Source organism: Malaya genurostris, chromosome 2 (genome assembly GCF_030247185.1).
Source record: "Malaya genurostris strain Urasoe2022 chromosome 2, Malgen_1.1, whole genome shotgun sequence".
NCBI lineage: Eukaryota > Metazoa > Arthropoda > Insecta > Diptera > Culicidae > Malaya > Malaya genurostris.
The window spans coordinates 118,898,889-118,926,199 of NC_080571.1; the positions used below are offsets into that span (position 1 = coordinate 118,898,889).

At 35.4% G+C, this 27,311-nt stretch overlaps 1 protein-coding gene across 5 annotated transcripts in view; it reads left to right on the plus strand.

Annotated features, from left to right (window-relative positions):
• Positions 1 to 27,311, plus strand: part of LOC131431618 (serine proteinase stubble) — a 409,964-nt gene that overhangs the window by 233,296 nt on the left and 149,357 nt on the right. For all 5 annotated transcript variants that reach the window (XR_009229703.1, XM_058597443.1, XM_058597444.1 and 2 more), the window contains one exon: positions 24,415 to 24,438. The gene's annotated coding sequence lies outside the window, so the exon portion shown is untranslated. The remainder of the gene's footprint in view (positions 1 to 24,414; positions 24,439 to 27,311) is intronic.

Here is a 27,311-nt window from a genome sequence, read left to right on the forward strand (position 1 = left end):
TTCAAGAGCAACAAACTAAATGCACTTTCGTCCTTAAGCAGGTCAAGAAATATTGATTACTCAGTTCATACACGTTCACATGTCGGCTTAAGATAACCACTATAAATCAAGCCAGGAATAGTTGAAACTTTCTTTACAGTTCAATACGATACAAGGATTAAAAGCTCCCATAAATGATTCGTATGACGTTTTGAGCACTCAGAAGTGATTAAAACAGCTTGCACCGGCCGACGCCGATGGTTGGGTGATGTTTATCTCCTATTCAAGAATTCCAACTAAGGAAACCTGATTTCCCGGTACCTGCAATGATTAAATAATAACAGCACGTGATGCGCCCCGTACGCGGCGCGTCAAGCTCAGTTCGTTGATCGCTGCTAGTTCGTGATGGTAAACGGTCGGAACGGTTGATTGCCGGCGACGGATCAGCCAGCTGTGAGAAACTGATTCTCGGCCGAAGAGTGTCGTTTCGTGCTAATTATAGGGATGCTGTATCCTCACGTTTTCTGACAAATCGTCATTTCATATTTATCTACATGCATAGATCCGCCTGCGGTATGTGACTGGCGGGTAAAACTGAATGCCTTGGCAATCGATACTACACTCCCCGCATACAACAGCAACAAAAATAAAACTCTCACGTCACTCATCAGGAAGGTTCAATCGCACTCGTTCTTCGGCGGAGATCAAGTTTCCCAACTAGGTTTGTGCAAGATTGTTGCCTCATGTGAGTAAATGCGGTCTCGTGGTATTTCGGTTGATAAACCTGCAGCAGTGAAAGCCTGATCTGACTAAAATTTACACTTTCAGCTTATGTTTTATGATTTGTCTAAATAAAATAAGTACCGCACGGTAAACGGGTTCAAGTTCAAGGCAACCATAGTGCATCGGGAGAAAATTCAACCTGTCGAACCTGCATTTCTTCCCATAAATAGAACGATAATCGACTGTTTGTTTAGCTTAGTCGTCATGCTCTTCTGACATGCCTGACGGTACTCGAATCGGTTACCAACGGAGAAGACGACTGCTGACGGTAATCGCAATAATAATAATAATAATAATAAAAATGAAAATAAGGAGGATAAAGTGGATGTTGTTGATGATGATGATGAGAACAGATTCACAATGGGTGTGAAGGTGGAGTCGGCGGGAACAATAAAGAAAGGTAAATCGAGCCAACTGTAGATCGTAGTGTGGCGATATGTACACGCCAAATTATTGCTGTATTCACTCCACATTTTACTTCTTTCAGTTCGGTTGGATACACGTTTTGTGCCAATTTGAATACCTTTTCACAAGTTGTTGGGACGAGTTTTTCATTCTGCATCTTGTTAGAACAATCCCAAACATTATTTCGTAGCTTGGTAAACTGTTCATTTGTACATTTAACGACGTGAGAGAATCCGCGAAGATGCGCCCGATAAACAGAAGAACTGTGGTTCTTGTTGTAAGTCTGCTGCTTTATATTTCCTGTCTGCTTTGGGCTAATTCCTGTAAAACTCTTTCTTTTATTGTTTTCGGTTTTGCCCCGATGCGTTTCCCATTGTGCATTGAGTCAGAATGACCTTGACAATCGAACAACAGGCTAAACAGGCTTGATGCTTCTTCGTTGGTGGCACGATCCAGTGCGCGGTAGGTAGGTTCGTACACCGGAGTTGGGAATTTGATGGTGCGGTTGAGGGAGATTGTGGACATTGTTTCAGTTCAATGTCTGTAATTGCTGCAATCCGCTTTGTATAGAATGCTTTCGAAATCTTTTTTGAAGTGTTTTTATTTTCGGAGCAAAGAGTTCTGCTTCGTTTTTTTGGCTTTCTCGTATGAACAAATACTACGCTAACATTTCAAAATTCAAGTTATTTAGAATGTATATGATGATGGTCATGGTGACTATAATGTGTTGTACCAATCAATTGTAGCAGAGTCACATTGTGTTGTCAGTAAGCAATCAGTTTCGCTTATAAGTACCACGGAAACGTTCAAGAATCTTTTTCTAGTAACAAACTTTCTTGAGTCAATCGCATATCATTGGGGCCCGTTAATAAATTTCATAAAAGTTTACGTAGTCAAAGTCATTTTTTCAAATTCTAGAAGAAGTTTATCATCGAAATTCAGCTAACCGAGACAGAAAAATGTTTGACAAATGTTTGAGAAAAAAAATTATCGAAATCATTAAACCACTTTACTAAAGCCGTTTTGCCTTTCTCATGCTATGCAATCGCTGTGAAAACCGACTTTTTAACCGAGGCCCGGAGGTACACATATCATATGCCATTCGATTCAGCTCGATGAAGTGAGCAAATGTCTGTGTGTGTATGTGGATGTATGTAACAAAAATATGCACTCACTTTTCTAAGAGATGGCAGATCCGACTTTCACAAACTTACGAGAGTACGATAAGTGGAAAATTTTCAATTTCATGTGCATTTTTTTCATGAACGATGGCTGAAAAACGAGTGAAGACAAACTCCAAAAGTAGAACTCACTTAGGGACTGTCCATAAAAAACGTCACGTTTTTTTTTGACGATTTTTGACTCCCCATCTCCCGTTTGTCACAATTCGTCACAGAAGCAAAGACCCCCCACCCCCCTATGTCACATGTCACGAATTCAAATTAAGTAAAATTCATCTCAATACATTCTCAATATGTATGACAATCCATACAAATATGAGGGAAAATCGATTTATTACATGCTGTCATTAGATTAAAAAATATCCCTGAAACTACAAAATCATCGGAATTATTTTATTAATATCAATTATATAAATTAACATAAGTATTTGGTTGGATATGATGAAACATGTTTTATTCCTCCTAGAGGTACACAGATATATTATTGTTTTAGGTAAAGAATAATATTTCCTTAGTGTAGCATACAGGACTGAGAAATTAAAGACCAAAACCACATCAAAACGAGATCACTGCCGAAGAATCTTTTCAAGATCAGTTGATCAGTGAATTCTAAATCACATATGATCAAGATAAGACATGACATGATCTACGTCTGAAATCGTTGATCTCCCGCCCTTTTTCAAATGGAGTACAATTGAATAAACTGCATCAGAATCAGATAAGAGAAATTCTTATGATATACTATTATCAATGCTAGAAAATCAAATTACTGAAAAAATTGTCAGTGCATAACTTAAGATAAACCGTTTGAAGGCATCTTTTTCTTGTTTACTCACATTAGGCAAAATTTATTAATTTCGCTAATTTACTCGCTCCTCCGTGCACTTCTGCTGATCACAACAGAAATGATTTCCTGCATCATTCATTTCCGAATTTACAAGAAGAAGCTTTTACATCAACAAATACACGTTTTCCTATAGAATGTAAACGTTTATTGTGGAGATTTTTGCAGGAAATAGGGCAAAGCAGTATTTCAAAAATGCGCTCATTGAAAATATTGGACGTCACATTACAAAAACTTCCCCCTCCTTCCCCCTGTCACAAAAGGTCACGTTTTATAAAACACCCCCTCCCCCTTGCGGCGTGACGTCTTTTATGGACAGCCCCTTAAAACTCTAAGCGATGCTTGAACTTATTTTCACAAATCTCGATTTAAATTGAAACTCATTTTTTCTCAAAAACTATTGTGAAATTTTATCCACATTTGACTTCCGGTTCCGCAATATCAGGGCGATGAGTGTCAAAGCCTTCAAACCGCCATATAAAATGACGATACAAAATCAGTACGTGCCGGTACGAGCTGGCACGGAAGAAGAAAAGACAATTCGAATACAGCGAGCTTTGTTAAATTTCGTACACGCTATATTCAAAACCAAAACCAACACGTAAGCTGATTACTTACTCACTTTCCTCAGATAGAGCGAGACCGATTTTCACAAACTTAGATTCAAATTAAAGGTGTTATGAGTCCATAATAAACATTACAATTTCATCCCAATACAACTTTCGGTTCCGGAATCACGGGGTGAAGAGTATTAAAAATTGTATATCATTTTAAGTGGCAAAGTCAAAATCGTGGAAAAAATCATACGGTTCATTACGGTTTCATACAGAATCCCTGAATTCGTTGTGGATAAAAATTTCAGTTCCGGAAATATAGGGTGTTTTGATTCGTAGATTTTTCTAGATTACGTTCGAACAAACTTTCCTGTTTCTATTCAATGAACAGTTGTTTTCAAAACTTCATAGTAATATTTATGATGGTATGAGTAATATGAAAAATTCATCATTGCACCATTAGGTGGATTAAAACGATTTTTTTTTCTACCGTTCATCCGTTAAAGACGTGTGAGATTCACTTTTTTAATGTATTGTTCATTACAATATGAGTCAAATTTAAATTAAGATTTAAATTGGGTGTTCAGTCAAAAGTGATGACTTTTCAGCCCTATTATACATGATTTGGTTATTACCATTAAAAAATCATTTGTTTCCTCAATTCAGTGAGTATTGTAGTGAAAATTGAAAACCTATTTGTAATGTGTAACGTGTGAGATTCGTTGTATCCCTTTGTTGTCTGTGTATCATGAATACCTAACGTTTTAAGATTGTAACGTTTCAAGATTGTATGACTTTCATTACTAGAAAATAGACACTATTGGAATTCCCTAAAGATAATTGGACACTATTGGAATTCCCTAAAGAAATTCCCCACACTATTGGAATTCCCTAAAGATAATTAAGATTTGATGAGGCAGAAAAAAAATCTTCTTTCTCAACACAAGTTCACGAAATTTTAAGTTCTATGGTAACTAAATTTTAGCACTCAGAAAAGTTCGTATTCTGTACACTATAAATTGGCTTCGAGGTCTGTTGAAACAGAAGGTCAAATTGCAAATACCACGGTTTTGCTTTTAAACTTATATACAAATGAAGAATGTTTTAGCTCTGTAACTTGCTATTGAATTTAATACGGATCCGACTTCCGGTCCTAACGGGGTACAATGTTGCATAAAAATGCAACCCGTCGTTTAGAGCAATAATGCAAACAAACGGACAAATTCAAAATTTGATCGAAATGGTTTCATTTTACAAATTATGGTAGTTAATGGCCAAACAAACCGATTTAAGCAATACCTGCATACTTAGAAAAGATTACATCTTTATAGACGCACACTTACAATCACAATACAAATCATGTAAAGATAAGTCATATCATTAACTTCACAGTTAATTTAGCTGAAGCTTACATCGATACAGACGCAAAATTTATGTTTACATGTTAGTAGATGTAATATTGTGTCATTACCGAAGAAATCACGGTATACTTGAATTTTCGTCAAGCGTAAATTTATTTTTTTCTAAGAGTGTGGTTCCCAGTTCTCGGTTAATAATGGTCAACAGTTCAAAAACAGAACTCTTTCCATTTACTCAGAGACGGCTGAGCTGAATTTGACAAACTTAGACTCAAATGAAAGGTTATAATTTACTTAGAAATCTGAAATACTGATGATAAATACAAGTAGTATTCGAAACCAGAGATGGCATTTCACTAGAGTGATACACCAGGGCGTAGGTTTCAATTATACACTGCGTATACATTTGCTGCGCTCCACACAAAGAGGAAAGCGTATACTTCTTCTCAGTGTCCAGAGAGACAGACTTTGAGTGCGTGCTTGTGTTGAAAGTAGCTGATGCGAGAGAATAACATTCTCTTCGCACGAATTGCTCTCACGTACTCTCGCCTAAATACACACAAGTGATCACTGGCGCGTGATGGTGAGCGAACACTTCTGTGAACTTCAATTAATAGAGAGTAGATCTGGCCTTGCTATGACAAATTTGCAATGAAAATCGAAAATTTAACGATAAATTGTTTTATTTTGCTGATTTTGCGTGCCCCACGCTTCTTATACGCAAACCATACACCAGAGTGCTCACCGGTGTGTACACCTCTGTGAAAGTATCTGCATCCACCTCAGAGAATTTATGAGCTAATGCTCTAGCACTTTGGTGCGATTCAGTGGAGGAGGTAAAAGGAAATAAACAAACGCACTCATGATGCGTGTACACTTTATACAACAGTGTTGTATATATGTGAAAGAGACGAGCTCTCGTTGAAGTTGTCAGTGCGAGGGGAGAAATTTTGCTTGCTCTTCGTCACACAGAGGAGATGGACATCTCCGAAACACGTATCTGTGATGTGACGTCTATTATACATTTTTTTAAAGTGTTGTGAGATACATACTGCATGTGTATAGTGACGTGATATACCTGTAGTAGAATTCAATGGTGTAAACATTTTCTATTCTATCAAGTTATACGGTTAGACTGCTTTTGATTTTTGCTCGGATCCGACTTGCGGTTTCGGAACAACAGCGTGAAGTGTGTTTTAATTCTCCTAGTGTTGTAATGATGCCTTTCTCATACAACTATTCATGAATATTACTAGAGAATGTTTCAAAAAACCTTTTTTTGATCTTAAATAAAAACAAAAAAATTGTTTGAGTATACACTAGCATAACCCTTCCAATTCATAAAAAGCTTTGAGTCTGGTTTAGAAGAATTCTTCGTTTTTTATGCCTTTTCGTTCTACATGACGGTATAATTTTTATTCACACTTCATCCTGCCGCTCTGAAACTGAAAGTCGCATCCGAACATCCCAAGTAGCAATTAAAACTTGTTATAATTAGCATGTTAGACAAATGCTTCAGATCGGTTATTTTTGTTAGATATGTTAGACAATTGATTCAACATGTTTTTGTAAGGGATGTAAAATTCATTCATATTACTGCTTGTCAAACCAACTCAAAAATCTGAATGGATTAAGTTCCACATCCGGTTTTTCAACTGACTGTACGACAAAATCATTTGAGCAGTTTCAATTCCGATTTCCACTTACAAAATATTACTGTTGTAAAACATATGGAACAAGAATCTTGTTGCACATCATACAAAGCAAAGTGCGCTTCTCCAATCGCATAATCGTTGCGAGAAGAGTTAATAAATTCACTACTAGAACCATATTTGCTACTTGGGAAACGTCAATGGCAGACTATTAGTCTATAAAACCTTTCATATGAGTCTAAATTTGTGAAAACCTACTGTCTCTGAGAAAATGAAAAGAGCTTTTGAAGTTTTGACTACTATTTCTGAAATATCCGGAACCGGGCACTAGAAGCTGAAATCGGTTCATTTGATAAGTAAATAACACGACCTAGAAACGGAAACAATTTGAGTCAAATTCAAAAGAATTTTGTCTTGTTTTTGCTTTATCGCTGTAAATGACGGGTAGCAAATTCATACACACTTAACCGTATATTTCCGGAAACGAAAGTCTGATTCGGATGAAATACTATACTTACTTTTGGGAACATAAAACTTTTCATATAAATCTAAATTTGTAAAGATCGATTCAGCCGTTTCTGAGAAATTGAAGTGATTTCCGTTTTTGAGTACACTATCACTTTTTGCAGTACTTCCGGAAACGGGAACCATCGCAAAACCTTTCGTTTTAGGCTTGCATAAATTGGTTGAGCAGTCTTTGAGAAAACTGAATGCTCTTTTTTCCTTTTTTGTACAGTTTACCACGATGCTCTCAAACCGTAAACATGATCTGGTTGAAATTCAATAGCAGACTATGGGACCTTTCCATTGAATTTAAGTTTGTGAAAATTGGTCCAAATTTTTGAAGGATTTCCTAGTAATAATTATGAGTTATATGACAAAGACATCATTACACCAACAAACTGGAATAAAACAGGTTATATTTTTATCAAGATGCCACTAAATCCTTTGATCAAATCATTTAAATCCCTTTTCCAGTTCCGAAGTTACAGGTTGATATATGAAAATATTTTTAATAATATGCATACAATTTTCTAAGAAATGATTAGACTGACTTATATTCGAACGGAAGGTCTAATGGCTCTATAGACAATTGTTGACTTTCAGTTGAATCCGACTTCCGGTTTCGAAAGTATATAGGGCCACACCGATTTTTATTAACTTAGATTCAAACGAAAGTACTTTAAATCCGACTTCCGGTTCTGGAATAACAGGGCGATTATCTTAAATATTTCACTCCCAAAGTGTTTTATCATAAGGTAATAATTTCTTTTTAATGATATTATTCACGGCTTTCTCAGTCACTTTTCAATTGGTGAACGATTTATCTCTAAATTGCTCAACGTTTCGGCTGTTTTTGATGGTCTTTCTCAATATGTTGTAATGTTATGTTTTGTCGTGAATACTTACTTACTTTACTTTACTTTGGGGTGCCTTTTCAAAATTTACCCTCTGAAAGAGTGATAAGTTTTTGATCGTGAATATCTCTTGATGTATCTAATGAATCAACATAATTTTTGCTACATGTCATCGGAAATATGATCACAATTTAATGATAAAAAATTCAGTTGTGTGACATAATCTCAAATAATTCAAAATTAAACTTTTCTGAAATGTTTGGTATAAACGAGTATCAAAGGGGGTAATACATAAGGCGCGTTTGCCTTTCTCGTATTTTTAAAGCTCATAGCTCAGTGATCTGTGAAAGGATATATATAATCTAACTACCAATAGAATCGAAAATTTTCAACTTAAGCGTGTAAAGAAAAAGCATTAAAGTATTTCAATAGTATACTATTGAAAAACCTGTCTCATTTGACCCATCATGTCAACACCAGCCAATCAGAACGCGTTCTGAGGAAGAGAACAAAATATCTGCTGCTGTACAACAAATCGTTCGAGAAAAATGTTCCGAATAGTGTTTAATATCGTAGTGAGTTCCACAATTTGGTCCTTCTGAAAGGCAGAAATGAATCCCGTGCAGCATCCGGAAAGTTTCTTTCAATGAAATGCAAATCCGAAATGAAATAATCGACATTAAAATTCTGTATGCGGCTATTTTTATAGCCGTTAGGACCGCCATTAGTGAAAAAGCTACAAACGAAATCAGGTAAAAAAGCCTTTCAACAAAAATTGAATCAGTTTGGATTCTATCACCACTGCGAGCAGATATATTTTGTGTCGTTTGCAAAGCTAGTTTCACCTCCGACAAGAGCGATTACGTCACAGCTGCCAGTCATTTGCATTGGTGAAAAAAACAACGGTGGAGAGTATTACACAAAATCAGTCGTTCTAATGGATCTAAAAGTTTTCTGAAGAACTATTAGGTTTTGTTGTTCACAAATCGAAAGGAAATATCCTCAGTTTAGTGCAAATCTAAAACTGTTTGATTTGATTTTTGCACTTTTCGCTGTGTGAAATTCGCAGTAATCGAGATCAAGGGAAGTCTTCTTTGTTTTTGCGAAAAATGTGAAAAAGGGGAATGCTTGCATAATTCATATAATTGAGCAACTAATTGATATTCGGAAGTGTTAAGGAACATGTCAGTTGTTTTTGTATTCACGACATCCAGTTATGTTTCTGACATTACCCACCCGCCTTTTTATTGTAGATATTTTGTACATAAAACTACGTGAAAACACACAAAGAAAACATGATTTACTAGTATGTATATTCAGAACTCACTTTAGTCTGGTCGTTTTTTCTTCGAGTGTTTTCATGTAATGTTATGTTTAAAATATCTACGATAAATACATCAATTTACACTAATAGTACTGTTGTTGTACCGTTGAATTCCACTATGTTATATCACGTCATTACACTCTCACAAAGTCACTATTTTCACAGTCACTATTTTTCCGAAAGTGTATCAAACGTTATAATACAGATACGTATTTCGGAATGCTATTTGCATCCTTCTTCAGTGTATCGGTTTTATAAGTTTATTGAAAGAATGCTGCAGTGAAGTTCCTATTATACAAACGTAAGTAGGTAGAAACGTAAGTAGGTAAACCACAAAATGAAAGGTAAAAACAGGTAACAGAAAACTGGAAGAGTTAAGTGTTTTCTATGTTTGTTTTTATCTTGGATATGGGTAGTAACTGGAAAAGCCAAGAAGATCTATTCCCTTGGTCTCGGTTTAATAAAGAGATGGAGTTGTTTTTGAAAATTTCTAAACTTTCTGCTGAATCTAATTTCCATGGATTGGAAATTTGTCTTAAGATTTTTATGTCATTAGTAGTGAGTTCATGATCTTCAAAAAAGGCATGTTCTGCTACTTTTGACTTGAAGTGATGTGGTAGTCCCTTTTCCAATTCTTTGGATGCTTTCGTTATTTCTGAGATATGTTCCTTGAAACGAATGTCCAGTGTTCTCTTTGTTTGTCCGATGTATATTTTATCGCAATGAGGACACGAGATTTTGTATACCCCAGACTTTTTCAAATTCTCTGTAGGATCTTTTGTAGAACCTAGTAGAGTTTTCAATTGGTAGTTCATACTGCTGAACACTAAATCTAAACCAAATTTTCTTAGTTTTGATTTTAGTGGGTGTGAAATGTTTTGATTGAAGTCCACTGATATTCTTTTAATATTTTCAGAAGGGGGGGTCAAAGTTGTAAGTGATTGTTTTTTCAACAGTCTTAATTTTTTATCGAAGATGGTTTGAATTGTATGCTCTGGATATCCATTGAACTTTCCAATTTCGAAAATAAATTTTTTCTCTTTTATCGCAGCATCTTTTCTAAGGGGCAAGGATAGCATTCTGTGAATCATATGGTGGAATGCTGCCATTTTGTGTTGATGGGAATGATTAGAAGTATTAGGTATGACACGGTCCGTATTGGTTGGCTTCCTATATATTTCGAAAGTTAAGGATTTTGCCTCCCGGACAATAAGAATGTCCAAGAAAGGTAAACTGTTGTCTTTCTCTTCCTCATAGGTGAATTTAATATTTTTATGTAAATTATTAATTATTTCTAAGAAGTTCGATAAATCGTTGCGTTTGATGATGCAAAATATATCATCTACGTATCTCCACCAGCGATTAGGTAATAATCCCTGCTTACTTAAAAGTTCTTCAAGGTTTGCCATGAATAATTCACATAAAAACGGGGAGAGTGGATTGCCCATTGGTGCCCCTTGTAATTGTTTATAAAATTCCCCTCTGAATTTGAAATAATTTACATCCATGCAAAGCCGGGTTAGAGTAAGATAAGACCGTACTTTGCATTTCCATAAGCTACTACTATTTTGTTGAAGTAACCAATCTTCCAACAGATTGATTGAGTCCTTCACTGGGACACTTGGGAATAAGGCGGTTACATCGAAAGATACCATCATTTCGTCATCTTTGATATCGCCTGAATTCTGAAGTTGAGTAACGAATGTCTGTGTGTTAGGAACTGATTTACTGAAGAATTTTTTTGGCATAGATTGGAATTCTTTTACTAGCCATTTGGATATTTTTTGAGTTGGGGCCCCTACTGAAGAAATGATTTCCCTTATTTCGTTACCAGGTTTATGAACCTTTGGTAGTCCTTTTATTTTGGATAAAGAGGGGTTAGAAACTTTGAGACTACTGAGATTGATATCGAAGTTTGGGTTGCATTCATGAAGAGTTTTATCTACTTTTTTAATAATATCTGGAAGGGGGTCGGCTCTTTGTTTCCTATACCCATATCCAAGATAAAAACAAACATAGAAAACACTTAACTCTTCCAGTTTTCTGTTACCTGTTTTTACCTTTCATTTTGTGGTTTACCTACTTACGTTTCTACCTACTTACGTTTGTATAATAGGAACTTCACTGCAGCATTCTTTCAATAAACTTATAAAACCGATACACTGAAGAAGGATGCAAATAGCATTCCGAAATACGTATCTGTATTATAACGTTTGATACACTTTCGGAAAAATAGTGACTGTGAAAATAGTGACTTTGTGAGAGTGTAATGACGTGATATAACATAGTGGAATTCAACGGTACAACAACAGTACTATTAGTGACAAAATTCTACTAACAGCTCAAACAGAAATTTAGTGACAATGGTTACCAAGCCAAGTGAGCCTAATAGGTTTATTAAGTTAAGAAAGAAAATTGTGGGAATATCGAGAGACATTGCATTTTTGAAAAAATGCAGTAGATTTGGATTAACTCCTACATGCTGCAAGGTAAAGGGTAGGAGATCTTTTTCTAAAAATATTCAAAATAAAATTCAACACGAAATTCTGAAAGAGAAAACTAAAAAATTGTTTAGCATTCTGAACGTGAAAACTTTGGAATGTTATAATCTTCATTTAAAATTAGCGAAACAATATCCCCAAGGTTTCGAAATTTTCCTAAGCAAAGTTAAATTTGCAGAACACTGCGAATCTGAGCGAAAACGAATTCTCCTTCACAAGAAATTCGAAAATTTACGTTTCAAAAATTCCGCACGCCGCCCCCCAAAACCTCCAATACAGTTTTCAGAAGACTTCCTAATCAATCGGTCATCTCAGAATTTTACCAACGAACAAACAAAACTTCTCAATCTTGGGTTAAATTATGCAATTTCTTCTAAAGTAAATCTCGAACAAGTTATTATAGACGTAGAAACAGGCCTAAATAACTGTAATCTTTCTTTTTCTCAAATTAATGATGCCAGAACTATTGTAGCTGATATCATTAAAAATACCTCACTGAAAAATAAACAAAATATGGGTGATGAAGAAATAGTGAAACAATTGCGGGAAAAGCCTGTATTTTATGTTAAGGCAGATAAGGGAAACAAAGTGGTAATTATGGACAAAGAAGATTATGATAATATGATAATTAAAAAAATCAATGACGGCCCTTATAGGAAACAAAGAGCCGACCCCCTTCCAGATATTATTAAAAAAGTAGATAAAACTCTTCATGAATGCAACCCAAACTTCGATATCAATCTCAGTAGTCTCAAAGTTTCTAACCCCTCTTTATCCAAAATAAAAGGACTACCAAAGGTTCATAAACCTGGTAACGAAATAAGGGAAATCATTTCTTCAGTAGGGGCCCCAACTCAAAAAATATCCAAATGGCTAGTAAAAGAATTCCAATCTATGCCAAAAAAATTCTTCAGTAAATCAGTTCCTAACACACAGACATTCGTTACTCAACTTCAGAATTCAGGCGATATCAAAGATGACGAAATGATGGTATCTTTCGATGTAACCGCCTTTTTCCCAAGTGTCCCAGTGAAGGACTCAATCAATCTGTTGGAAGATTGGTTACTTCAACAAAATAGTAGTAGCTTATGGAAATGCAAAGTACGGTCTTATCTTACTCTAACCCGGCTTTGCATGGATGTAAATTATTTCAAATTCAGAGGGGAATTGTATAAACAATTACAAGGGGCACCAATGGGCAATCCACTCTCCCCGTTTTTATGTGAATTATTCATGGCAAACCTTGAAGAACTTTTAAGTAAGCAGGGATTATTACCTAATCGCTGGTGGAGATACGTAGATGATATATCTTGCATCATCAAACGCAACGATTTATCGAACTTCTTAGAAATAATTAATAATTTAAATAAAAATATTAAATTCACCTATGAGGAAGAGAAAGACAACAGTTTACCTTTCTTGGACATTCTTATTGTCCGGGAGGCAAAATCCTTAACTTTCGAAATATATAGGAAGCCAACCAATACGGACCGTGTCATACCTAATACTTCTAATCATTCCCATCAACACAAAATGGCAGCATTCCACCATATGATTCACAGAATGCTATCCTTGCCCCTTAGAAAAGATGCTGCGATAAAAGAGAAAAAATTTATTTTCGAAATTGGAAAGTTCAATGGATATCCAGAGCATACAATTCAAACCATCTTCGATAAAAAATTAAGACTGTTGAAAAAACAATCACTTACAACTTTGACCCCCCCTTCTGAAAATTTTAAAAGAATATCAGTGGACTTCAATCAAAACATTGCACACCCACTAAAATCAAAACTAAGAAAATTTGGTTTAGATTTAGTGTTCAGCAGTATGAACTACCAATTGAAAACTCTACTAGGTTCTACAAAAGATCCTACAGAGAATTTGAAAAAGTCTGGGGTATACAAAATCTCGTGTCCTCATTGCGATAAAATATACATCGGACAAACAAAGAGAACACTGGACATTCGTTTCAAGGAACATATCTCAGAAATAACGAAAGCATCCAAAGAATTTGAAAAGGGACTACCACATCACTTCAAGTCAAAAGTAGCAGAACATGCCTTTTTTGAAGATCATGAACTCACTACTAATGACATAAAAATCTTAAGACAAATTTCCAATCCATGGAAATTAGATTCAGCAGAAAGTTTAAAAATTTTCAAAAACAACTCCATCTCTTTATTAAACCGAGACCAAGGGAATAGATCTTCTTGGCTTTCCAGTTACTACCCATATCCAAGATAAAAACAAACATAGAAAACACTTAACTCTTCCAGTTTTCTGTTACCTGTTTTTACCTTTCATTTTGTGGTTTACCTACTTACGTTTCTACCTACTTACGTTTGTATAATAGGAACTTCACTGCAGCATTCTTTCAATAAACTTATAAAACCGATACACTGAAGAAGGATGCAAATAGCATTCCGAAATACGTATCTGTATTATAACGTTTGATACACTTTCGGAAAAATAGTGACTGTGAAAATAGTGACTTTGTGAGAGTGTAATGACGTGATATAACATAGTGGAATTCAACGGTACAACAACAGTACTATTAGTGACAAAATTCTACTAACAGCTCAAACAGAAATTTAGTGATCAATTTACAGTTTTCCTTGAAAAATACCATTAAAAACGGCCGAAACATCGGGCAATTTTATAAATAATTCATTTGCCAATTGAAAAATGACTGAGAAAGCCATGAATAATCATTAAAAATAATCTTCCAGCCGTTACAATTACCTCACGTAGTAGTTTCTTTAAAATTGATTAATATTTGTTGTCTAATTTGTAGAACTGGTTAGTTGATGACCAAAAAACTCAATACAGTTAAACTAGTATTCGATTTCCGGTTCCAAAGATGGCTGAACCAAATTTCACATACTTGGATTCAAATGAAACGTTTTGTATAGTTCCGCATGAGGCTGTTCAATTTCATTCAAATCTGGCTTCCGGAATTACAATTCGTGAATTCTTTGAAACAGTTCCAATGCATGAGTTTTGTTAGTTGATTGCCATGGGAACTTACTTCTGCTATACACGTTCTGTGATTCAGTACTGTAAAACCGAAAATAGCGGTCAAATTTCTGGAATTGAATATATATCTTTTTCTCTTATTGACAACTATGAGAAAGACATAATTACACTACTAGGTGAAAGGCTTTTATGAATTACGATCCAGTACAGCTAAAGTAGTATCAACTTATTTTCTACTATTCAGATTTATCTTCTTACAAAAACGGGAGTTGAATAACCCAGGGATACCTTTTCATTCTTCTTAAAAAACTTTGCATGCATCTAGCAAATCCTTTAAAAATGTTACCAATTTCCCAGACAAATTTTAAATAAATTTTTGTTTGTTTTAATTTATAAATACTTGAAAAGATGCCGCATACGAGCTCTGCTCTATTACACGTGACTAATATAATCAATTTGTATATATTAAATTTCAGGCATGAATTGTTTCCCTCGTGCTAACGATTATCTAGCAAACTATTCATTATAATTTTGTAAATCGTAGCCAGGCTCACTCGTGCCAGGTAATCCACTAGCAAAGTAGCAATTTTACGCGCTGCTAGGCATAGATACTGTAGAATCTACGCTGCAATCGATGCCGTAAAGGGAAAAAAAGTAGTTTATCGCGATCTGAAATCTGCCATCGTAACATTTGTTCTTCTTCCGCTGGAACCCGGCCAACCATCGCCAATGAATGGCGGTGTGCACATGCACTTACGACCGGTACACTGTTGCACGACTACAGCCGGTTGCAGTCTAGATATTAGTAGCTTCGCACCAAAAATAATTGTGCGGTGCTATGACGGTTTTTTTCTCTTCTTTTAGACAAGTCACTCATGTGGCTTCTATAACGGAACAGATTGTCTGGACAGTGGAACGTCTGCGAGCGTTACGATTTCAGCTACAATGTTCTACTTGAAATGCCTGTTGCATTTTCGAAGAGCAACGCCGGTTTCAAACTGTAGACCTAGAAGATACAGGATGACCAGTGATCTAGTTTTTGCGTCTTGTTGGTTTTATCTTTCGCTAGAGGCCTAGTATTATTGGTTTGCATTAATGACATTTCGTGTGGGTTGTAGCAATTAAATAGAGGTTCGATTGGCATTCCAAAGAACAGTTAGTTATCAGTTGGAAAGAAAAGGATTAAATGAAATTTTGAAATTGCGTTCCTAATGGACAATAATGTTGCAGTGCTAGAAAGAATTTTGAGTACAAAATTGCATTCACAATGAAAATTTTTGCTTAATAGGATGAAAATTAAAATATGGAAGACATTGACGAGCTGATCAATTGACCCTCCACATTCGGAGCTGTGCAAATTTCCATTAACGAGCATTATGTGAAACCTCTAAAATTTGACAGCATTAACCTCCACTTACTTTCACAACTAAGAGTGAGGCATTTTCAACCGAGACGTCTGACGGTTTAGCTTAATTCATAGGCAAAGCCAGAGGTACGACCAGTAACTTGTTAGCTCGGTGTAAATAGAAATGTGTGCGTTCAAAGCACTGCATGATCACTGGGTATGATGATGGATTAAAGCTGACGCCGCTTCTGTCTGCCGCGGCTAATGCATGATTGAAGCCGTGTTAGATATAATTAGACCGATGGAAGACGATGCAGATCTTGGATAACGTTCTACCGCACTCCGTCAAATCAGCAGCGGGCAGCAGAATGAGGTATAATGATAGAACAACGCCTCCGTAGGACCGTTAGACATGATCTGAAATTGCTGGCCCTCCCAGTGATGGTTATGTTGAACCTTCGCCACCACCGCCGGTGCAGATTTCGATTTCATCTATGTAGCCATCAGAAAGACGGTAAGGAATTACAAAGCGTCTGCTGAGTGAAAGTAATGGTCAAGACCCTGTCATCGGATGCGTTCGTTTTACGACCAGCGTGTGAGTAATTGCATAATTTTGCCGCAAAGAGCTTAACGGGATCGGCTGTAGAACTATTTTTTTCCAATGCTTAATGAGTCTCTTTTGATAAAACAACAGAAAGTTGGACATTTTACCCACTCAGTCAGTTTCTTAATGCATGTACGCCGGGTAAGCCTAGCCCACCACCTAATGGATGCCGTTGACGCCGGTCTGCTCCGGCGAAGTGTAATTGCGTCCATGTTAATGGATCAACTAACGGGTTTCGGCTTGGGCATAATGACGATTTGGCGATTAAACAATACTCATCAATCATTACGACAAAGTGCGTCGCTCCCAAGAACTGCTGGAACTATGCAACTGATTGGTTCACATCGGAGAATCTTTACAGGTGTGAAAAGATGTTGGAATTAGTGGTCATATTGAACTTTGACCAATTAAAATTTGGTTGACTATTTGATATTTTGTATGAGGTTTCAATATTGTTGAAACTTTTGAAACATAATTAAGCTGAAGTGACAACAGACGATAACGTGACTGTGGTGGGTTTATGTCGATGTTCAAAAGAATCAGATAACAAGCAACTTGTTATGAGGTTCATTAAGCTGGTAGAAACTTGATACTCTTTTTCATTCATTTGAAATAAAGTGAGGAAACTGACGCGTGTGTGATGGACAGAAAGAGTGTACTGGTTATAAGCTACCAGCCATCAGGCGGCGGAGAATAAAACGCGTTCGATGTATTACGGAGAACCCTTCGATCATAAAATTGCGTTATCGAAGTTTTTGATTTTTGCGATAGTTGATTTAACTAATTTCTTTTTGATTCAACCGATATGATTTTTGATTTGCAAATATTCAAGTAATTGAAAAATATGTTGTTTTGAATGCTGTCAAATGCCGGAGACAGTTGAAAGCAAAACAATAATCGCAATGCAAAATCAACAACTTTTTTAGTTGAAATCTGTTCGCGTCGCTTCAAAATGTCAATGAAAACAACATCGATGATTAAAGCGTTTGGTGAAATTGTGTTCATTCGATTTGAGAAATTATCTAACAGCGATGTTGTGATAAAGTTAACCTTGTTTAAGATGAAAAAGATTTGGTGAAAAATTAGAAAATGTTAATGAATGATCATCTCGTAATCTTTCAGGTATGCGCAAAAATTTTATGCTTCTAATTCGATTTACTTCCATTAAACTAATTTAATACTATTATTTTGCCGAAGAAAGTATGTCGATACGTTAAGGGGTTTAAGAGTTATGCAATGGTTTTAGTTTTTTGAAGGTATTTTTAAAACTAATTTAAATAAGTTAAAAAAATAACACCCTTCCAATTTTCTCTTAAACTTTTACTTATATTATGACCTTTTAGGAACCGCATAGGATACATTTTTATCGATCTGGCATCTAATGCATATTGTTATTTGAAGCTTGACTAGTTTTTTATGAAAAAATAATCATAACTTTTTACTGGTAGCTCAAATGAAAAAGCTTGGTTGAGCAAAATTATGCGCAAAAATTAGTACAACAACTCTTCTGAAGACAACTTTTCCGTAGAACGTTTCACAAAAAAAAGTTAGAACAAAAAAAGTGAATTATCAGGAGCCACCCTACTTTTATTCGGGAAAATTGATGTAACTCGATCAAATGAAAAGCTAGAGAGGTGCTTTTTCAGCAAAGTTGCTCAAAATGAAATTTCCTGCAACTTTATTGTACAATAAAATCATTTTTGAGTTCAATTAAAAAAGTTAGATTTCAGATTTCAATCTAAATGAGGATCACCCTAGCAACATTTTTCATCAAAAGGAGGCCATTTGATTACAAGCAACTTTTGTGAACCAACTACAAAAAACTAATATTAAATAGTGAAAATATTTCTGTCACGCTAATTTCCCGTTTCGTACCATAGTGCAGTGTTTATTATAGTTCAACGGAATAACAACGCGTTTGAAAGGAATGCATGCGAATGTTAGTTCTAGTCCTGCACGGAATGACTGATATTAGCTATGCGCCTAATTCGTATTATTGTTTTTGAATTAGTTGATTTTAACAACAAACTATAACTATTAAATAACTTGAATTTCAGAATTTACTTTGCTGAAAAAAATTCTTGTTTTTAGAGAATGTGTTTAGTTGGAGAATACCCTGGACACAAACCAGTAAAGTTTCAATTCATCACGAAATTCTCATTGGCAACTAATTTTGTGATTAAAATCAAACAATTTGATTCAATCTGTCACTATTACTGCTGAAAGACAGCACAAAGAAAGCAAAAATCAATTTGGTTTTATTAATAAGTTTATTAGCCAAAAACTCATGACAAGTGCCGAAGCAACACAATCCATTAAAAAGCTTAAAAGGATAGTTTTGTTGAAACATCTTGCAAATTGTTTTGATGTGTTTCGCATGTGTTGCGATATATCCATATATTTTTTGTGTGTTGAATTGCAGAAGCCAATTCAACCATTCATGTTGGTTGAAAACAACATTTTATTTTTCTAATTCAACTATAAAATAAGTTGAATTCAAATATAGTGTGTCTTTGCTAAGAAATGACAGCACGTTTAATTGGTGAAATCAACTAAAAAAATGACCATTTCAACTAATATTTTATCATTACGAAGGGAATTGAAAAAACTAAATTAGAAAAAGTAGAATTTTTTTAGTTGTCTCGAAAAATGACTAATTAAAATCGGACAATCAACTAATTTTTTAACTAAAATGCTGATTTCTGTCTTCCCGTGTGTCTTTCGAAAAAAATTGTCCCTAAGAATATCCTCCGAATGTTTTCATTGATTATGTGCTGTATCTTAGGAGTATGCGTTCTCAAGGGATGGTGTGTTATTATATCATATCAGAGATGACAAAACCAACTTCCACAAACTTGGGTCGCACTATGAACAATTTTTTTTCCTTTAAATTATTTTCCTTCATTTTTTTCTACTTTTTAATTCATTTTTTTTAAGTATGTGAAATCTTACGATAGCACTGGCAAAAGCAGACTTGAATAGCAAAAACGGTCAGTAAATTTACCACTTATTGCATGCAATGTGATCCTTTTGACATCTATGTATATAAAGAAGGATGTAAGTTTGTATGTTTGTAACGGCATAACTCCGAAACTACTGAACGTATTACCACCAAACTTGGCACAGGTACAGTGCTGTAAAACTTTATTCAATTCAATTGAAATCGAATGTGTGCACACACTGACGATCACTTTACTGTAGTAAACTCTTCGCTGTCGCATCGAATGGGCATCATCCCGTCCATCATTCGTTTTTCTTTCAACCGAAACTCAGTTTAACCACCGTCAGTTTATCTGTTGAAGTAAACAAAAATCTTACAATTGAACCAGAGAGCAACCTTCGAGTGAGGTTCATGTAAACATTCGAATTGGTTCAATATAATTGATATAAGGTAAACCAGTCATGATAACTGAAATATCAATTACAAAATGAACATAAATTAATTGTTCCCTCTTTCAGTTTTCATTTTTAATGTTTCGAAACACATCTCAATACATTTCAAACAGTCGAAATCATCGATTTTAACTTGCTGGTGTTATTTGAAAACTCAAATGGGAACCGCCATCCTCTATTTATCATCATAGTCGGAGAGCTATGCCTTTTCATTCACAACACGACAACGACAACGAAACAGGTTGACTACTTGGCACTACAAACTGAGCCATCAAAACTCCATGTGACTAGGCACGGTTATTCAATTGACGATGAATTTTGGAAGCATCGGCAACAAAAGTAAAATGAATGAGAAGGGATATGCTGACAGTCAACGGTCATAAATTTCATGTTCATCTAATAATATTCGATTCACAAGGTGTTTTGAAGTGTGTACGAAACAATTAAAAAATCGTAACCAAGTTTGGCACACGTACCAAAGGTGTGAATCGATACTTTTAGCCGAGCAAAGATACTTTCTACACTACTCAAAGGTGGTCATTAGGAGAGCTGTAGTAAGTTCACTAAAAAGGGGAGCCCGAAGTAAAATTTATAGTTCTTGACTAATACAGATACTACTTTGGTATCAAAATAGATTATAAGATTGTTTTGAGGGAGAGGGAGTGTAGCAAGTGCAATAAACATGAGGAGTGTAAGGTGAAATTGATTAGATTTTACGAAAAATGGAACTTCATAAGCTTATTTCTAGCAATTAAATGAGAGTCAAAAAAATATTCACAAGAGAGAAGCGGAATAAGTATTCTCAATAAAGGAGGTAACATTGATCTGATTTTATGAATAAATCATACAATCATCGTGCTTTTTTAATGAAAATTGATAAGACTGTCAACCCAAGGTAATGGAAGTAAATTTGCGACAACATTTGTATACAAGTATCACACTATGTGCCCCTTGTCAACAGCAGTCTTTCGTCAATTTCGTGGTTATGTCCCTAACATTGCCCACTAGAAGCTTTTTTTATAATTAAATATTTGATGAATGTTTTGTCAAAACTTTTGGGCCTGTACACCGAGCAGTATAAGATAAGAAAAGATAAAGGCCCATATCTTTCAGAGTGTTATTCAGATATACTTGAAAATGATTTTTCAAATGTGTTAGACCCTACACGCCTCTTAATTAGTCCTGTGAGTTAATAACCAAATCAACTGACTTCTGTTATTCTAATCCGAAGTTTCCAGTCCTGAAAATGTCGGAAATAGCATTCGAAAATCCAAAAATATAACTAACTTCGCTTTCTCAGAGATGATTTTATCGATTTTCTCAAACTTTTTTTTTAAATGGAAAGGGCTGAGGTTTAATTGAATTTAAACCGGATTTAGCAACCTATTCCAGAATTTTAGGGCAATAAGCATTCTAAATTCGAAACCGTTATTTAAAGTGACGATTCTGAGCGATAAAAAACACTGTTACAGTTTGTACCAACCAGGATCGAAAATTCCAAAATGGAACTTGTTTCGTTTTATCATATAAATGATTATGAGAGAGGTATCATTTTAGAATTAGGTGGATCAAAACATGTTTTTTACCATTCATTACCCAGTAGTTTCGGAAGCGGGAAGCAGATTCGAATAAAATTCAACATTTACCAACGGGTCTCCTATACTTCTGCTTCTATCTTGGAGAAGTCGATGTAAATTGCATTTTAGATGTTTCGAATACTATTGCTGGTGATTTCCGACACCTGGACCAGTTAGGCCGAAGGAAATTTGTTTGGCCAATTAACAATGCCAGTAATTTTTTTATTTAGCGTTTCATCTACGACTCATCAGTTCAAAACTGCTATCTAGCTGTTAAACCGCTAAGCAGTCGCAAAGCTTACTCTTCTAGAGTAATAATTCTTTCGACTATTGCGCTGGTGCGCAATGTAGTTTGTAATATCTTAAACGCTCCGGTGTAAAACGAATAACTAGACTTTTTCACTTCTTCGTTTCCCTCTCTTTTGAGGTAGAATCATCGTCTTACATTGTCATTGTCACTATTCATCGAGGGTTGGGAGGCAATTGTTCCACTAATCGCGTTTTCGTCCATTGGCTGTTATAACCTTTTGTCAGGTTAAGTCAGGATGCTATATTCCGATGCGGAACTCGTCCTTCTGTTTCATATATTATTACAGTTGACTAGTAATCCAGGCTCAGAATAAAACGAAATATTTAAAAGATATTTTTTATTCAGGCCTATTTGCGTACAAGTTTTACATGGCCGATTGAGCCGATTTTTTAAATAATTTTTTTTTTGAGTTTTATCTCGTTGTCACCCTTTTTCTAGGGGGAGAGGAGCTTCCATTTCCCTCCTGCGAGGATTGAGGGGCACTTCGTTCGTGGTTCGTCTCGTCATCCATTGCCGCATCGATGGAATTGTTTTCGATTTCCGTCTTCTTTTCGTTGCTAGTTGCTGTAGATGCACCTTGTTGTACATTGGTTGCAATTGCTGGTTGGTTGGAGGGTAAGTTGTTAACTGCAGCTGATGTACTTTGTTCTATAGGGGATGATGAAGGATTCGTTGAAGGGGATGCTTCATTGTTGTTGGTGGCTGTCACAGGTGTACTGGGGTTGCTTGGGGTTGGTGTGAAGGAAGCACCGTTGTCCTTCGGTGTAGTTGTCTCCTTGTCCAGTTTATCACATGGCTTACCGTAGTGAACAGCTTTTTGGCAATATTGATATGTGGCCATCTGATTGTCATAGGTAACAAGTGATTTGCACGGAATTCTTGTATCTTGACCGAAAATCACATAAGAAGGTATAGCCTTCTTCAAGTATATGCATAATAAACGTACGCTATTTAGAATACCGGGGAAAAAATTCTTCCACTTTTCTTTTTCGATAGAGAGAATCTCTCCGTATTGGGACATAGTTTTGCGAATATATGAATCGGTGACGCTTGAGTGAAGATCATGCACACGCTTTTCTATAGCACTATCTTCCATATATACTGGAATGTTGTACTTAATGTTCTCGTGCTCTACGTAGTGTACATTATTATTGTCTTTTGCGAATTGAATTGCATCCAACTATTTATAAAACTGGATGTAAACAACATTATTTGTCTTATTGCATTAAAGTAAATGCACACGTTTAACGTCAAGATGCATTTGCTCCCTAAGCAAACCTTCAAGTTCTCGTATCGAAGGTCGAATTTTGCACTGCCTGAAGTCAACAACAATTGTATTCTTTCGTGTCGGTGGTAGCTTTTGTTCGTTTGGTTCACTCATTTCGAGGTCGTTCTATTGTTCACTAGACAATACTGTACTTGGTTCTTTTTGTCCCGTACGAAAGCGGTTTTGTTTTATCGACTGATTTGGATGAGATGTGAAAGCGAACTCATTCGTTTGACATCAACTGCCAGGCACAAAAGTTCGATTCTATTGTTTTTTTGAAATAAGATTGAAACAAGAGTGAAATCAACACATAATTAACACATCAAATACATATAAATTATAACACTAAAGACTTTTTTATGCGGCAGATACGCACCGCATAAAAAGTATCCACATCCTCGCAAAACATCGGAAATTTTAATATGCTATGATATTTAACAAAAAAAACTTCGAAAATCCGCACGAACAAACACAATTTTTGAAAACCGCACAAAATAAAAACCGCTTCAAAATAGACTTCACTATCCTATTTGATTGACTTGATCCATCTAAAACTTCAAGTCTATCCGTCTATTAGCAACAACACGATTATTGTTCTTTGAACCAGCTCTGTCAATTAATGCGACATGCCTGCCGTGTGTGTATAACGAAAGGTTAATAACTGGTTCAAACACAACAGCTAGTGGCTTGGCATTTCTAACTTGGTATAAAATGCGTATTCCAGGCTGTCATATAGGCAATAAAAAGAATAATGATGGAGTGATTGATTCTAGGCGAAAAAGGAAACTTTCTATCATATGCGATGGATTTCATGCTCCAAATGCGATTTGGTGTGCAGTTTTAGAAAAAAATACCTTTCTTGTGCAACAAATTATAATGGTTCTGTTTTTCAAGCTATTCTCAGAAGACACCATAATTTAAATTGTCATAAATAAAATGTCGCTCTCGTAGCCAATGCAATTTCAATCATTTTCTAACATTCATTCTTTTTTTCTTTTTTCAGATTTACGTATCTTTTTCTATTCCGGTAAGTAATTTTCATAATTGTATTTTACTTCCGTACGTCTGTGAGTTATGGAGTATTTGACATAGTTTTCTAAAATTCTGAATTTATTATTATACAATGTGTTGTTTTCGCCGACAAACAATGTTTTTAATCGCTTACTACACTTGATTAATGATAAACTGAATGTCGAATCGATAACTTTGACCAACATTATGATCGAGTGTATGAGTCTCTTGCCAATTCTTAATCTTATCTTTCACTGTCGTAACGATTCTGTTGCTCAATCTTATATAAGAAAAACAGGGTCCACGAGACGGAAGGAGGAAAGGGGGATTACCCCTAGGTCAGGACTTTTTCGGGAGGATCGGAAATTCGAAGATTTCAAATAATTCTTCATAATAAAGAGTATTGAAAATAAGATGTTAAGTTGAAGTATTTGAGAATCTCTTTGTTCGATGATATTCCCATGCCCACAAATTGAAGGGCCCGAATTTTCTTTCGATGGTTCTGATTAAGGGGACAGTACGCGCGCACCGACTCTTAGGAATGACTTGTTTGCGATAAGCGCAAACAGCTGGCAGCAGATAAGAATATCACAGATATGAAATTCATCTCTGCATGAACCTGAATGTGTAACGTTGCAGTTATCAGCAGAAAAGGTAAAAGTATTATCAGGAAAACTATGACCGCGCTGCGAAATAAATTTGTTGGTAGACTGCGTATTTTTCGGGTTATAAGTCGATACAATACAGAATGAGCTCAGAAAAAAAACTAATTCTGTTCAATAATCGAAGTACAACGTGATGCTAAAGCTACTTTTATTGGCTTGAATGAACGATATAAAAATGAGTCGTTTAATTCTGACTTGAAATTTCGAAAGTAACGGTTAGTAATATCAAAAAAACTTTAATGTAATATTGACGTGGAAACACCATGGCTCATATATAGTATTGGCCTTGTGATTATTTGCATGGTGACTTACTATGAATTATGAAACATTTAGTATATGCTCACAATTTTGTATGAGCTCTTGAATATGAAAATGTTTCGAAAGTGGGTATTCTCACAACTGATCAAATACAAAGTATCATTACGAAGGCTGAATTTTATGTATAGAAATTTTTGAGAAATTCGAATTATTACCGCAACCATCATATTCGTCAGTTTTAGCTCCCTGTGACTCATTCCTGTTCTTAGTTTTAAATCGGACGCTTGCTGAAAAGAGATTTGCATCGATTGGTGAAATCATCGCTTATACTGAAGCGTTTTTTGAGGCTAAGAAGGAATCGTGTTTGAAAAGAAAAGTAGAAATGTTGCAATGACGTTGAAATATTTATTTATTTAGATCCGGCTTTAGTCCACGATCAAATAATTGATGTGCTCTTCAAAGAGAATTCAATTAATAATAATATACAAATTTGGAAAAAGTGATGTTTTCTTTGTCAAACTGGAGACTTTTTCTCCGACGCGCTACGACAATAACAAGCTGTGTCGAAATCTCATTTTGTTCCGAATTTTATGAACCTTTACATGAGTTGAAAACAATGCACAGTGAAAAAGAAGAAATGATTAAAAAAATATTTAGCTTTTAAAATTAATCAATTTCATACATTTTATCTCTTGTTTTAATTTTTTGTTTTTGATTTTGGTGTAGAGATGATTACCACTGTAACATGGCTGCTCGAAAGAGGACTGACTTCTACCCTACAAAACATTTTGATCGGCCAGGTTTATTAGATGATAATACATAGCATCGTAAGTATTGCTATCGTTTTACAGCATCTGTGAGCTAGACATTCATGTGACCGCGGGAACACAACTATGACTCCTTTATCATTTGTGCTGAAAGTGAGAAACACATCAACGGGTTTCACTTTCGTAGAATGGAACCGGATTCAGATCTATTAGAGTTCGTCTCTGCCAACAGCCAACAGCCAACATCTTCAATGGTAACGATGGCCGCACTTGTTCGCGTACATTACCGACAGTCATCAGTGAACGTTGAGTAATGAAAGTCTATCGAAACAAACAGCGAAATTGAAGCCTACTAATTGAAGCGACTTGGATGGAACAACGAGCTCAAGCTTTGTCTAATTAGATACTAGCAGTTGTTCAGTGCTTCTTTAATTAACTTCCCATTTGAACATTTCCACTTTCAAGATGTGTTGATTCCGGTTCAGATCTTGCTTTGAGAATGATTTTATCATGTTAGTTAATTCATCTTCACATTATCCGGAGTACTGAATTTATGGTTCCATATCTTCTTTCGACATGTTAGGCACTACGTTTGTGATGGGAACAGGTTGTCATCATTCTTAATTTTAACTCCACTCTATCGGAGGCAATCACACTTGATACAATGTTAGAAAGTTATTTGCAGAATTAAGGTATGCTTTCAAATTACTAGAGCAATTCCAGAAATGAGTTCTATGTAATCAGATTTCACTTTCTCTGATCTGAATTAAACCTTGTACACGTTTTCAGAATAACAAACAATTTGTTTTGAACATTTAGGGGTTTTAGGTTTGTACAATAGGTACATATTTCGTTTCGATTTCTTCACGTTTCAATTTTGGCTCATCAGCTACTCAGGTGAATTTATCTGACTTCGGCTACACCGATTTTCGAATTTCGGTTCCAATATCGAATCGTTTCAAAAAGCTCAATCGTTTTCTCAAAAAAGGCCAAATCGAATTTCAGAAACAAAAATTTAAATTAAAATAAACATACATAATTAATTAATTTTACCCAATTCTGACTTCCGATTCTGGAATTACAGGATGATGAATTTTTAGAATTCAAACCGATGTATGAGATGACAATCCCAAAAAGCTTTAAAGTTGGACTCAAAACTATTGAAATTTATTTGTCATATGACCATAAGAATCAGCTTG